Here is a 14,128-nt window from a genome sequence, read left to right on the forward strand (position 1 = left end):
TTATGCAATAGTAAATAAAATAACTATTTCACTAGCAATTATTTCACCAACAATTTATAATAATGGCTGAAATGTCATTAATGAATCGTTAAGAATTCACAATTAATTTCACTGCCGTTTGTACTTTTTCTTTCTTTTTTCTTTTTTTCTGTCTGATACCCAGCTGATGTACGAAGGGCTATATAAATACATTTGATTTGATTTTGATTTGATTTAGGTCCGTACTTTTATTTTGAAGGCGTTGCTGGAACGTCACCCGGAACTGATCACCACGATATTACTAATATTGCTTTTGTCACATCAGTCAATTTCCTTCCTGAAAGTTTGTAGCCTGTTGCACGCATTCAAAATGAGAGAGAAAGCAACGGGCTTTTGGGCATGCAGGTACATTTTAAATACATATTTATTATTATTTATCGAGGTTGGTTTTAGTTATAAATGTTTCTCAACGCATATGGGTTATGCTACGTCACATTTTTGGTACGTCGTCGTGCTACGTGTGCTCATCCAACAAAATAACAGAGAACGTAAGTATGTTGTCAAGAGCCGTGTCAAATTTGGTCTTGTTTCTGTAGTGCTCAAAACATCAATCGTTAGAATAAGTGTCATAAAGAATATGGTGGCTTGCTTGTAGTTAGTTGTTCAGAAAGTATTTTCGGGAAATGGTTGATAACGAACTCCAAATGTGTTTTACTGTTGATAGCTATCTAGTGTACTTTTCTGGATGAAATTTAAAGACCTGTCCTCTCCATCACTGAGGCGAGGACTGGTTGCCACTACTTTGGGTAGTTTCTTGCAAAGCATTTTGATAGCTAACTAGCATACTTGTTCTCAGAAAGACTACCACGTTAGACCACGAACTGGATTTATTTAGTTAGTAAAACAGCCAACCTTGCTGAATGGTGATGTAATACTGTTTTTACTGAAACACAACACCAGAAACATTACACCAGGGCACGTTCAGTGCAGTTCTGTAACGTTATAGTTATGTAGAACTCACATCCCTCTGACATGTTGAATAAGGAATCATGTCTATTTGTAACATTTGCCAAATGAACATGTCATTTGGGTAAATGGAAATGGTGCTGTCTGAACTCCAGGGTCGCATTCAGAAGGGCGCAATGTAGTGAACTATGCAGATAGACATGGCATTTAAAAAAACTCAGCTGGCACAATTCTTACTTGTCAGGCATACATTTGCTTGCTAGACATGCATTTTCTTCTACATTATGTTTATCTGAACGCTCTACAAAATGTTGCCCTGATGAACAAAATTTTGCAACGGTGAAACCTACTGAAGATAACCAAGCAGCACAAAATAGCCTACACCCATCCTCCGGTTGCTCAGAGGGTGGTTGTATACTGTGCTACTGCACAAGCCTGTCAATTTCTTAAAATGGGTCACTTGCTGCTTGGGGTTACATACAAAGATCAGTGACACACAAAGATCACACTTGGTATCTGATCCAAACTTAATATCCCTTGGGTTGGCTTGGACTGGCTAATCAGCGTCCTCCCAAAAACTATGGGTGGGCGAAGGCTGGATTTTCTCTCCACTAGAAGTAGACTACTCCGTAGAGGCTCCACAGCCTCTGTGAATTCACCACACACTGCGCAGAGGGCTCCACATGGAGATGTTGATGAAATGCGGAATTTCTAGGCCTAATTATGCAAGCAACAGTGATATTTCACTAAGGAGAACGCTTGGTGGAGTGCAACCCCCCCCCCATTTTTTGTTTGTTTTTGTCACATACACTGGATAAGTACAGTGGAATATGTTGTTTTACAGGGTCAGCCATAGAGGTACGGTGCCCCTTGAGCAAATGGGGGTTAAATGCTTGCTCATCGACAGGTTTTTCACCTTTGTCGGCTCGGGAATTCGAAACCGCAACGTTTCGGGATACTAGCCCAACACCACTAGGCTATCAATGGTTGCATGCCACATCATCGACTGACACATTTCTATAACATTATGTAGTTAGTTGGTACTTAAAATACCTATTTAGGTGTTGTAAGATCTGTCTGGCGTCAGCAACGTTTAAGCATAGGAACCCCAGTCTTAGCTAGAGAACTCAAGTTGGCAAATGCTACACTTTGGATTACATTTGGTCTTCTGATTGGTTGAAGGTGAACTGACATGACGTGAACGCGACATTAAACTAACTGACTATTTTTGTAAAAAATCTGAGCGATAATCAGTTTGGATACCAGGCTATGCCAGACCCACCAAACATGAGCAAATATACAGTGCATTTGGAAAGTATTTAGACCCCTTGACTTTTTTCACATTTTGTTATGTTACAGCCTTATTCTAAAATGCATTAAATTGTTTTTTACCTCCTCCATCTACTCACAATATCCCATTAACAACAAAGCAAAAACAGTTTTTTAGAAATTTTAGCAACAAAAAAAGATAACATTTACATAAATATTCAGACACTACTCAATACTTTGTTGACGCACCTTTTAAGCTGCTGCTACTCTCTGTTTATTATCTATGCATAGTCACTTTAACTCTACCTAATATGTACATATTACCTCGACTAATCGGTGCCCCTGCACATTGACTCTGTATCGGTACCCTCTGTATATAACCTTGCTATTGTTCTTTTACTGCTGCTTTGACATTTTTTGTTCCTTTTGTTTCTTATTTATTACTTACTATTTTTTACTTCACACTTATTTTTCTTAGAACTGCATTGTTGGTTAATTAAGGGCGTGTAAGTAAGCATTTCACTATAAGGTCTACAGTACACCTGTTGTAAACTGGTCATCTCTGTATACCTGTCGCAAGACCCACTGGTTGATGCTTATTTATAAAACCCTCTTAGTCTCACTCCCCCTATCTGAGATATCTACTGCAGCCCTCATCCTCCACATACAACACTGTTCTGCCAGTCACACTCTGTTAAAGGTTCCCAAAGCACACACATCCCTGGGTCGCTCCATTTTCAGTTCGCTGCAGCTAGCGGCTGGATGGAGCTGCAAAAAACAACTGGACAGTTTTATCTCAATCTCTTTATTCAGACCCAATCACGGACTCTCTCTTACTGACAGTTGTGGCTGCTTTGCGTGATGTATTGTTGTCTCTACCTTGTTGCCCGTTGTGCTGTTGTCTGTGCCCAGTAATGTTTGTACCATGTTTTATGGTGCTACCATGTTCCGTTTCTACCATGTTGTCATGTTGTTGCTACCATGCTGTGTTTTCATGTGTTGCTGACATGCTGTGTTGTCTTAGGTCTCTCTTTATGTAGTGTTGTCTCTCTTGTCGTGATGTGTGTTTTGTCCTAATATAAATTGTCCCGATCCCCGCAGAAGGCCTTCTGACTTGCCTAGTTAAATAACATAACATTTGGCTCATGTGACAAATAAAAAATGTGATTTGATTTGAAGAGGTGGGCCTCTAAAATTAAAGATCAGTGGTCACACCCCTCCACACTTGGTATCTAATCTGAATATCCCTTGGGTTGGCTTGGACTGGCTAATCAGTGTTCTCTCAAACTATGGATGGTCTAAGGCTGGATTTGCACTCCACTAAAAGTAGACTACTCTGTATAGGCTCCACAACCTCTTTGTGAATTCACCACACACTGCACAGAGGGCTCCACATGGAGATTTCAATGCATGGCAGAATTTGTAGGCCTAAGAAAAGTGGAAAGTGTTGTTTTACAGGGTCAGCAAAAAGTACGGTTCCCCTTGAGCAAATGCGGGTTAAATGCCTTGCTCATCGACAGGTTTTTTACCTTTGTCGGCTCAGGAATTCGAAACGGGGAACTTTCAGGTTACTGGCCCAACACCACTAGGCTACCAATGGTTGCATGCCACATCATCGACTGACACATTTCTATAACATATTATGCAGTTAGCTGATACTTAAAATACCTATTTAGGTGTTGTAAGAGCTGTTTGGCATCAGCAACATTTAAGCATAGGAACCCCAATCTTAGCTAGAAAACTCAAGGTGTCAAATGCTACCCTTTGGATTACATTTGGTCATCTGATTGGTTGAAGGTGAACTGACATGATGTGAATGCTGCATTAGGCTAAGTGACAATTTTCTTTCTGAATTCTATGTTAGCGCGACTCCTAATTTGATCTTGCTAGTTATCTAAGTAAGTGGCTGAATTAATAAGTTGGACAGGGCATCATATTAGTATGGTGGACAGGGCATCGTATTGGGTTAGCTTTCTGCAGTGTTTGAGAAGTCAATGTCCTTTGGATGAGGTCTGTTCAGCTGCCACTGCTATCTTGATTTCCTTGTGTTTTTTTCTTCCGTGTCTGCTCCTCCCCTCCCCCTCTTCTCCAAGCAGAGCAGTATTTGTATCTATTAGGCCTATAGGCTACTCATCTGAAAGCTCACACATTTCACTGTAGCCTAACCAATAACCTAAAGGTCAACAAATTTCTTATATGGCAATGTTGCTTAACTTGTAGCCTAGGCCGGGCTGCTTCATGTTTAATTATAGAATATCTGTAGGCCTACTTGAAGGCAGGCCTACTTGAAGCACAATTTCTGCCTACCTTTTAGGCTTGTTGAGCAATTACAAAAAGCAATATCATCATATCCTATTTTTAGGTCAAGTTGATATTTTCTATAATAGCTTTATTCATTCTTGCTCACAGTTTACGCAAACTGAAGAAATGCAGAACTGACAAACGTTTCATACAAAATAACAAGAAAACAATTAACACATGGCAAACATAATACAAACACTTAAATACATAATAGGCTACAGCGCATTTCTTCTCTTGATGGGAAATCTGTATTTAAAAAAAAAAAAAGATTACAATAGATTTTAGCTACAGTGAACTCTTTTTAGCTTATTTTCTGTAATAATTTTCAGCACGGGACAGCTCCTGTAACGACAGTTAAGTTGCACTTTGTAACAAGTACACTGTGTGGTGTTTTGGGAAATGGGTGTGACATCGTCAGACATTGACTATTAACGATGCATCGTAAAAATAATGTGTAAGGGCCTCCGTGGTGGCGCAGTGGTCTAGTGGCCTCCCGGGTGGTGCAGTGGCACTGCATTGCAGTGCTAGCTGTGCCACCAGAGACCCAGGCTCTGTCGCAGCCGGCCGCGACCGGGAGGTCCGTGGGGCGATGCACAATAGGGATATCATTGTCTCGTCGGGCCGGGCACAGTGCACGCTAACCAGGTCGCCAGGTGCACGGTGTTTCCTCTGACACATTGGTGCGTGCGGCTGGCTTCCGGGTTGGATGCGCGGTGTGTTAAAGAAGCAGTGCGGCTTGGTTGGGTTGTGTTTCGGAGGACGCATGGCTTTCGACCTTCGTCCCTCCCGAGCCCGTACGGGTGATGAGACAAGATAGTAGACTACTAACTACTAACAATTGGATACCACGAAATTGGGTAGAAAAGGGGGTAAAATAATAATAATGTCTAGAATAACACCCAAACATGCAAAGGAGGATATTGTACCTATTCAGGACACCATGAAGAGAATGACATTCATAATTATGACATTTCTGATCAGGGATTTTGATGGATTTTGTTTGGAGTCTGTCATGGAATTACAACTAAAAGAAAACAGTTGCGCTAATCAGTCAGTTAAACAAATGTGAAGGTATTGGTGTTGTAGTATCTGGGATCTACATCTGTTTATATTAGTTACTGTGCTGTTACTAAGCAGTAATGCATTACGGCAGTGTTACGTTACTACACCTAATAGGAAATGCACATGCGCACTGGAATGCCGGGAACTGTAGAGCACGAGGGGTTTTGACTAAACGAAAAATAACTGTACTCCCGTCTCCTGCCTGGTCATTTCTCCACAACACAAATATTACAGGTGTCATGTCTCCTAAAACTGTGCACACCATTATTGATATATATTTTTTTTGTTTGTTCATTTTTTGTTGTTGTCTATATTTTAATTACACCTGGCAACCGCGTGCACTGCGCCCGGCCTGCCACAGGAGTCGCTAGTGCGCGATTGGACTAGGACATACCTGCCGGCCAAACCCTCCCCTAACCCGGATGACACTGGGCGCCGCCCCATGGGTCTCCCAGGCACGGCCGGCTCGAACCCAGACTCTATAGTGGCACAGCTAGCACTACGATGCAGTGCCTTAGACCACTGCGCCACTTGGCAGGTGTACACCGTTAAACTTCCTTCGAGGTACAGTGCATTCAAAAAAAGAAAGTATTCAGACTCATTTTTCCACATTTTGTTACGTTACAGCCTTGTTCTAAAATGTAATACATTATTTTATTCCTCAATTTACACATAATACCCCATAATGACAAAGCAAACACACATCTTTGCCAATTTATTACAAATAAAAAACTAAAATACTTTATTTACATACACTAACATTCAAAAGTTTGGGGTCACTTAGAAAGGAAAATCTGAAAAATAAGCTTTTTTGTGCTTATTTCTGGGATCATTTTATTATAGCTCATGAAACATGGGACCAACACTTTACATGTTGCGTTTTATATTTTCGTTAAGTATACATAAGTATTCACACCCGAGTCCATACATGTTCGAATAACCTTTTGGCAGCAATCACCGCTACACTATATATACAAAAGTAGGCGGACACCCCTTCAAATTTGTGGATTTGGCTATTTCAGCCACACCTGTTGCTGGCAGGTGTATACATTTGAGCACACAACCATGCAATCTCCATAGACAAACATTGGCAGTAGAATGGTCTTACTGAAGAGCTGTGACTTTAAACGTGGCACCGCCATAGGATACCACCTTTCCAACAAGTCAGTTCGTCAAATTTTGTCCCTGCGAGAGCTTCCCCGGTCAACTGTAAGTGCTGTTATTGTGAAGTGGAAACGACTAGGTGCAACAACGGCTCAGCCGCGAAGTGGTAGGCCACACAAGCTCAGCACTCGGCGGTCCTTTTCTGTAAAGCGTGTAAGCGCGTAAAAATCGTCTGTCCTTGGTTGCAACACTCAATACCGAGTTCCAAACTGCCTTTGGAAGCAATGTAAGCACAAAAACTGTTTGCTTCATGAAATAGCCCGGCAGCTGCACACAAGCCTTATATCACCATGTGCAATGCCAAGCATCAGCTGGAGTGATGTAAAGCTCGCTGCCATTGGACTCTGGAGCAGTGGAAATGCGTTCTCTGGAGTGATGAAGCGCCCTACACCAATTGGCAGTCCAATGGACTCATTTGGGTTTGGCGGATGCCAGGGGAACGCTACCTGCCCGAATCCATAGTGCCAACTTTAAAGTTTGGTGGAGGAGGAATAATGGCCTGGGGCTGTTTTTCATGGTTTGGGCTTGGACCCTTAGTTTCAAAGAGGGGAAATCTTAACGCTACAGCAAACAAAGACATTCTAGACAATTCTGTGCTGGGAAGGTCCTTTCCTGTTTCCTCATGACAATGCCCATGTGCACAAATAGAAATGGTTTGTTGAGATCTGTATGGAAGAACTTGACTGAGCACTGACCCCAACCCCATCAAACACCTTTGGGATGAATTGGACCGCCGACTGTGAGCCAGGCCTAATCGCCCAACAACCGTGCCCAACCTCAAAAAATGCTCTTGTGGCTGAATGGAAGCAAGTCCCCCACAGCAATGTTTCAAAATCTACTGAAAAGCCTTCCCAGCAGAGTGGAGGTTATAGCAGCAAAGGGGGAACCAATTCCATATGAATTTCTCATGATTTTGGAATTGATGTTTGACAAGCAGGTGTCCACATACTTTTGTTCTTGTAGTGTATGTTACTTTTTGCGTAAGTCTAAGATTGCACACCTGGATTGTGTACTGTTTGCCAATTATTCTTTAACTTCTTCTAGCCTTGTCAAATTGGATGTTGATCATTACTAGACAACCCTTTTCAAGTATTGCCATAGATTTCAAGCAGACTTTAAGTCAACTCCAGTACAGATTTGGCATTGTGTTTTCGGGTTATTGTCCTGCTGAAAGGTAAACTAATCTTCCGTGTCTAGTGAAGCAAATTTTCCCTCTAGGATTTTGCCTGTGCTTAGCGCCATTCCATTTATTTTTTTATCCTGGGAAAACTCTCCTGTCCAAAACAATTACAAGCATACCTATAACATGATGCAGCAACCACTATGCTTGAAAATATGAGGAGTGGTACTCCGTAATGTGTTGTATTGAATATGCCCCAAACTAGCATTTTGTATCAGGACAAAAAGTTAATTGCTTTACCACATTTTTTTCCTTCATTACTTTAGTGCCTTGTTGCAAACAGGATGCATGTTTTGGAATATTTGTATTCTGTATGTTTCATTCTTTTCACTCTGTCAATTAGGTTAGTATTGTTGAGTAACTACAATGTTGTTAATCCATCCTCAGTTTTCTCCTATCACAGCCATTAAACTCTGTATCTGTATCGTGAAATCCCTGAATGGTTTCCTTCCTCTCTGACAACTGATTTAGGAAGGACATCTGTACCCTTTGTAATGACTGGGTGTATTGATACACCATCTAATGTGTAATTAATAACTTCAAAATGCTCAAAGGGAGATTAAAAGTCTGCTTTTTCTACTTTTACCCATCTACCAATGGGTGTCCTTCTTTGCGAGGTATTGGAAAACCTCCCTGGTCTTTGCTGTTGAACCTGTGTTTGAAATTCACTGCTCGACTGAGGGATCTTCTAGATAATTGTGTTTGTGGGGTGCAGAGATGAGGCAGTCATTAAAAATAATGCAACATGTGACATAAGCACATTTTTACTCCTGAATTTATTTAGACTTGCCATAACAAAGGGGTTGAATACTTATTGACTCAGGACATTTCAGCTTTTCATTTTTAATTTGTACAAAATTTGAAAAACGTTCCTCTTTGACATTATGGGGTATTGTGTGTAGGCCAGTGACAAAACATCAGTTTAATCCACTATGAATTCTGTCTGTAACACAGCAAAATGTGGAAAAAGTTAAGGGGTGTGAATACTTTCTGAAGGCACTGAAGATATAGTATAGGCTACAAAATAAACATTCCAGCAAACAGGCTGACCACACTGCTAGCGTTGCAAAATAAATTTAGGAATCTATGTTATTCAATTATTGCACCCACACTGCTCGCGCGCGTCTGCGTTGCCAAGGGCTAAAATAGAAGTTATTCCTATTTCTGACGCAGATCGCTCTAAGTCCTGCCTCTCCCATCTCCTCATTGGTTTTTATAGAAGCAGGTACCCACGTGCCATCTCCTCATTGGTTATACCCACGTGGATGATTGAAAGATGAACTGTGTTGCCGGTCGGTGTAGTAATACTATGAAAGTTTGGATGCCAATTACCATATAAGTTCAAAGATGAAAAAGCCTTGGAGGAGAGATGACTAGAAATTATTTGGTTGACCGTTTTATGTGTGGATTAATTGTCGGAGTAGAGGACCTTGTGCATTTCAGGTAAGATAACAACTCAATGTTTATATCCCAGGACAAATTAGCTAGCAACAGCAAGCTAGCTAAATAGGACAAATTAGCTAGCAAGTGCAAGCTAACTAGCTAAATTGCCATAAATGTTTAATGCTTTTCGACCTGTCCCCAAATTAATGACATTGGTTCAGAGTTTGTTTTGATATTTTAACCTGCATGTCGTGATCGCATTTGGCGTAGGGGGACAAAATAAATGTATTCACGATGGTGCATGCGCGCTGCCGGTTTGGTTTCCGTGGGACTCGCCCAATGATGAAGATGAAGCATAGGCTACTCACCGGTGATGGCCGATGTGCTTGTGCCAATATCTCAAGATAAGTTACTTTGAAAAACAGTGCTTAAAATGTTTGTTTTTGATTAATCTTCTCTTTTCAGCAGTAGGCATTTGCTTTCCAAATGGTAGCCTATATTTTTCTTGCGACTGTATTTAGAAATTTGGGAAAGGCAAACTGACAGTTGCAATCAACCATAAAAATATAATCCCTAGATGGCAGTTCCCATTCAAATCAGGCCTGGCAGCCATTGCTAGTGTACCCATGAGTTTAACAGTCCGTGTCAGGGTTAGAGGTTCCAAAATCCTTCTATGGATTATACAGTTGAATTTGGAAGTTTACATACACCTTAGCCAAGTATATTTAAACTCAGTTTTTCACAATTCCTGACATTTTAATCCTCATAAAAATTCATTTTTTTAGGTCAGTTAGGGTCACCACTTTTTATTTTAAGAATGTGAAATGTCAGAATAATAGTAGAGGGCAGCTTTTATTTCATCACATTCCCAGTGGGTTAGAAGTTTACATACGCTCAATTAGTATTTGGTAGCATTGCCTTCAAATTGTTTAACTTGGGTCAAACGTTTCGGGTAGCCTTCCACAAGCTTCCCACAATAAGTTGTGTGAATTTTGGCCCATTCCTCCTGACAGAGCTGGTGTCACTGAGTCAGGTTTGTTGACCTTGCTCGCACACACTTTTTCAGTTCTGCCCACACATTTTCTATGGGATTGAGGTCAGGGCTTTGTGATGGCTACTCCAATACCTTGACTTTGTTGTCCTGATGGCCAAACAGTTCTAGTTTTGTTTCATCAGACCAGAGGACATTTCTCCAAAAAGTACGATCTTTGTCCCCATGTTGCAGTTGCAAACCGTAGTCTGGCTTTTTTATGGTGGTTTTGGAGCAGTGGCTTCTTCCTTGCTGAGCGGCCTTTCAGGTTATGTGGATATAGGACTTGTTTTTACTGTGGATACAGATACTTTTGTACCTGTTTCCTCCAGCATCTTCACAAGGTCCTTAACTGTTGTTCTGGGATTGATTTGCACTTTTCCCACCAAAGTACGTTCATCTCTAGGAGACAGACTGCATCTCCTTCCTGAGTGGTATGACGGCTGCGTGGTCCCATGGTATTTATACTTGCGTACTATTGTTTATACAGAATAACGTGGTACCTTCAGGCGTTTGGAAATTGCTCCCAAGGATGAACCAGATTTTTTTTCTGAGGTCTTTGCTGATTTCTTTTGATTTTCCTATGATGTCATGTGGAAAAATGACTTGTGTCATGCACAAAGTAATGTCCTAACCGACTTGCCAAAACTATAGTTTGTTAACCATACATTTGTGGAGTGGTTGAAAAACGAGTTTTAATGACTCCAACCTAAGGGTATGTAAACTTCCGACTTCAACTGTATTCTATGGCCACAATGCATCAAGCTGTCCTATATTAGGTGCGAGTGCTTCCCAAATTGCGGCCTTCCCTTTTAAGTGCTTGTTATAAAACTTAATCCACAGCCAGTTTTTGAGAAGCTATTGATCCTCTGTTGCTAAATTATGCTCTCTGGTGTAGTAATTTGAATTATGTTATTTATTTCTGTTTAGACACGAGTAATATAATTTTGCGGGAAATATTTTTTTGGTCTAATTTTGCCCAAATTATTTTAATTTATCATTGTCCCCAGGACCCCTACTTCACGCTGCTATGGGTAAATCCATTTTAGTTCTATCACTTTTGATTTGAACAAAACCATCCGTACCTATTTGCCTGTTGTAGAAGTGCTCAGGAAGTGACTTTTTGGACCTGAATGCCAGAACATTCGCGGTCCTCAATGTTGACCCATTTTACATACCCCACTGTACTATGAGACATCCATATATTCATCAATGGAAAAGATAAACGGTTGAGAGTTGATATCATTTAAAAGCTTAGAAACAGGCTTGTCAAACTATTGTATAATTTTCCACATAAAAATGTTTTTAATAAAAGTATGTCATTTGTTTAACCTTTTAACGTCAATTAGTGCCTATTTTACATCATCTAAGGTTTTTGTGTTGTACCCGCCATCAGCTGAGACAACATGCTCATGTTTAATAAATGTAAAAAATGTCAACATTCAAGATGGTTGGAGGGCCACACTTAGGATAATGTTTTATTGAATGGAATATCTGTTTTTAAATTATACTGTCCATCCTCCATAGGCAAAACCTATGGAAATATAGATAATAGAATATACATGACAATTTAACTTGACATTCAATGGTAGGTGGACTGGCAGTCATCTTTGTGGTAGTAATTAGAAGTAAAAATGTACATTTAAATATCAATGGTTATATCAAGATAATCCATCCACCTGACAGGTGTGGCATATCAAGAAGCTGATTAAACAGCAGGATCATTACACAGGTAAACATTGAGCTGGGGACAATAAAAGACCACTCTTAAAATATGCAGTTTTGTCATGAAACACAATGCCACAGATGTCAAGTTTTAAGTGAGTGTGCAGTTGGTTGTTGACTGTTGGAATGTCCACCAGAGCTGTTGTCAGATAATTGAATGTTAATTCCTAATTTTGGAGAATTTGTCAGTACGTCTCACTGTTCTCACAACCGCAGACCAAGTGTTACCACGCCAGCCCAGGACCTCTACATCCGGCTTCTTCACCTGCAGGATCATCTGAGACCAGCCACCCTGACAGCTGATAAAACTGTGGGTTTGCACAACCAAATAATTTCTGCACAAATTGACAGAAACCGTCTCAGGGAAGCTAATTTGGCTGCTTGTCGTCCTCACCAGGGTCTTGACCTGACTGCAGTTTGGCGTCATATTCGATTTCAGTGGGCAATTGCTCACCTGTGATGGCCAATGTGGAGAAATGTGCTCTTCAGGGATTGATCCCGGTTTCATCTGCACTGGGCAGATGGCTGACAGCTTGTATGCCGTCGTGTGGGCCAGCGATTTGCTGATGTCAATGTTGTGAACAGAGTGCCCCATAGTTGCGCTGTGGTTATGGGCAGGCATAAGCTATAGACAATGAACAAATTGCATTTTATCGATGGCAATTTGAATGCAGAGAGATACTGTGATGAGATCATGAGGCCCATTGTTGTGCCATTCATCCGCCACCATCACCTCATGTTTCACAAAGATAATGCACGGCCCCTCTCGCATGGATCTGTACACAATTCCTGGAAGCTGAAAATGTCCCAGTTCTTCCATGGTCTGCACACTCACCAGACATGTCACCCATTTAAGCATGTTTTGGATGCTCTACAGCATGTTCCAGTTCCCGACAATATTCAGCAACTTTGCACATCGATTGAAGAGGAGTGGGATAACATTCCACAGGCCACAATCAACAGCCAGATCAACTATATGCGAAGGAGATGTGTCGCGCTGCATGAGACAAATGGTGGTCACACCAGATACTGACTGGTTTTCTTATCCACGCCCCTACTTTTTTAAAAGCTATCTGTGACCAACAGGTGCATATCTGTATTCCTTGTAATGTGAAATCCATAGATTAGGGCTTAATTTATTTATTTCAATTGACTGATTTCCTTATGAACTGTAACTCGGTAAAATCTTTGAAATTGTTCCATGTTGCGTTTTTATTTTGTTTGCGTTTATATTTCAGTGTAAATCCAGGAAATTGTTTGAGTTCCTTCTGTGTGTCTAAAGTATAGCTACATTGTGTTGGGCTGAGCTTGCATTGTTGTGCGTAAAGCATGTTGAAGGACTGGGGATTAAAACAAAGAGTAGACTTTATGGCTCCTCTGCCAAAGAGGAATCAACTATACTGGTAACGTACCCAGAAGCTACTAGAGAGGTAAAGAAATGCTCCAGTTGCCAATACAATATACTCCACTAGTAGCCTATACTATAGTTTACGACCACTTTAGATTATTGCTTTGTATGGACAAAGAGTTGACACAGAGAACTGAACACAGCCTACGTATCCCATCCCTTTCCCACATAGCCTACACCAATATGATGTCGTTGCTGTATGTGGACTTCAAGCTGGCTGGTGTGCACTTCAGCTTCCTCTCTGGCTCAGGGTATTGAACTGTATGGGAGCTGGCTCCCACAGTTTCCAGGCTAGTCTAGGGGTAGGGTTTCTGTTGGAGCTGGTTGCCAGGCCTGGGCAGGGCAGGGTTTCCTGTTCCTGAGATTGCTGCCCAAGCAGAACTGGCCGCTAGAGTTATCTTTTGTCTCAGTGAGTCTGCCACCTGGGTTCCCTCCCTCCCTCAGAGACCCAGGCCATTTTGTGGCTTTTACATACTTCTCTGTGTGCCCAGTTTGTCAGTGTTTTCATCTTCCCTGAAAACTCCTTGTATTCAAACACCAAACTAGCGCAATATGGAGAATCAACAACAGAATTTTGGATTGGATTCAAGTTATCATGTGATAACAGGGGATTGACTACTTTAACAGTTACTTATGTAGCCAAAGAATAGAGGGGGGTTTC

At 41.1% G+C, this 14,128-nt stretch overlaps 1 protein-coding gene across 2 annotated transcripts in view; it reads left to right on the top strand.

The window, feature by feature from the left end:
- Positions 1-276: 276 nt before the first annotated feature.
- LOC112263423 (SH2B adapter protein 3) overlaps positions 277-14,128 on the top strand; it is a 52,892-nt gene continuing 39,040 nt past the window's right edge. Inside the window, exon 1 of one of the 2 annotated variants that reach the window (XM_024439609.2) lies at positions 277-384. The gene's annotated coding sequence lies outside the window, so the exon portion shown is untranslated. Of the gene's footprint in view, positions 528-14,128 lie in introns of both variants that reach the window. The other variant, XM_024439610.2, reaches the window with a different exon arrangement.

This window comes from Oncorhynchus tshawytscha, linkage group LG12 (genome assembly GCF_018296145.1).
Source record: "Oncorhynchus tshawytscha isolate Ot180627B linkage group LG12, Otsh_v2.0, whole genome shotgun sequence".
Classification (NCBI taxonomy): Eukaryota; Metazoa; Chordata; class Actinopteri; order Salmoniformes; family Salmonidae; genus Oncorhynchus; species Oncorhynchus tshawytscha.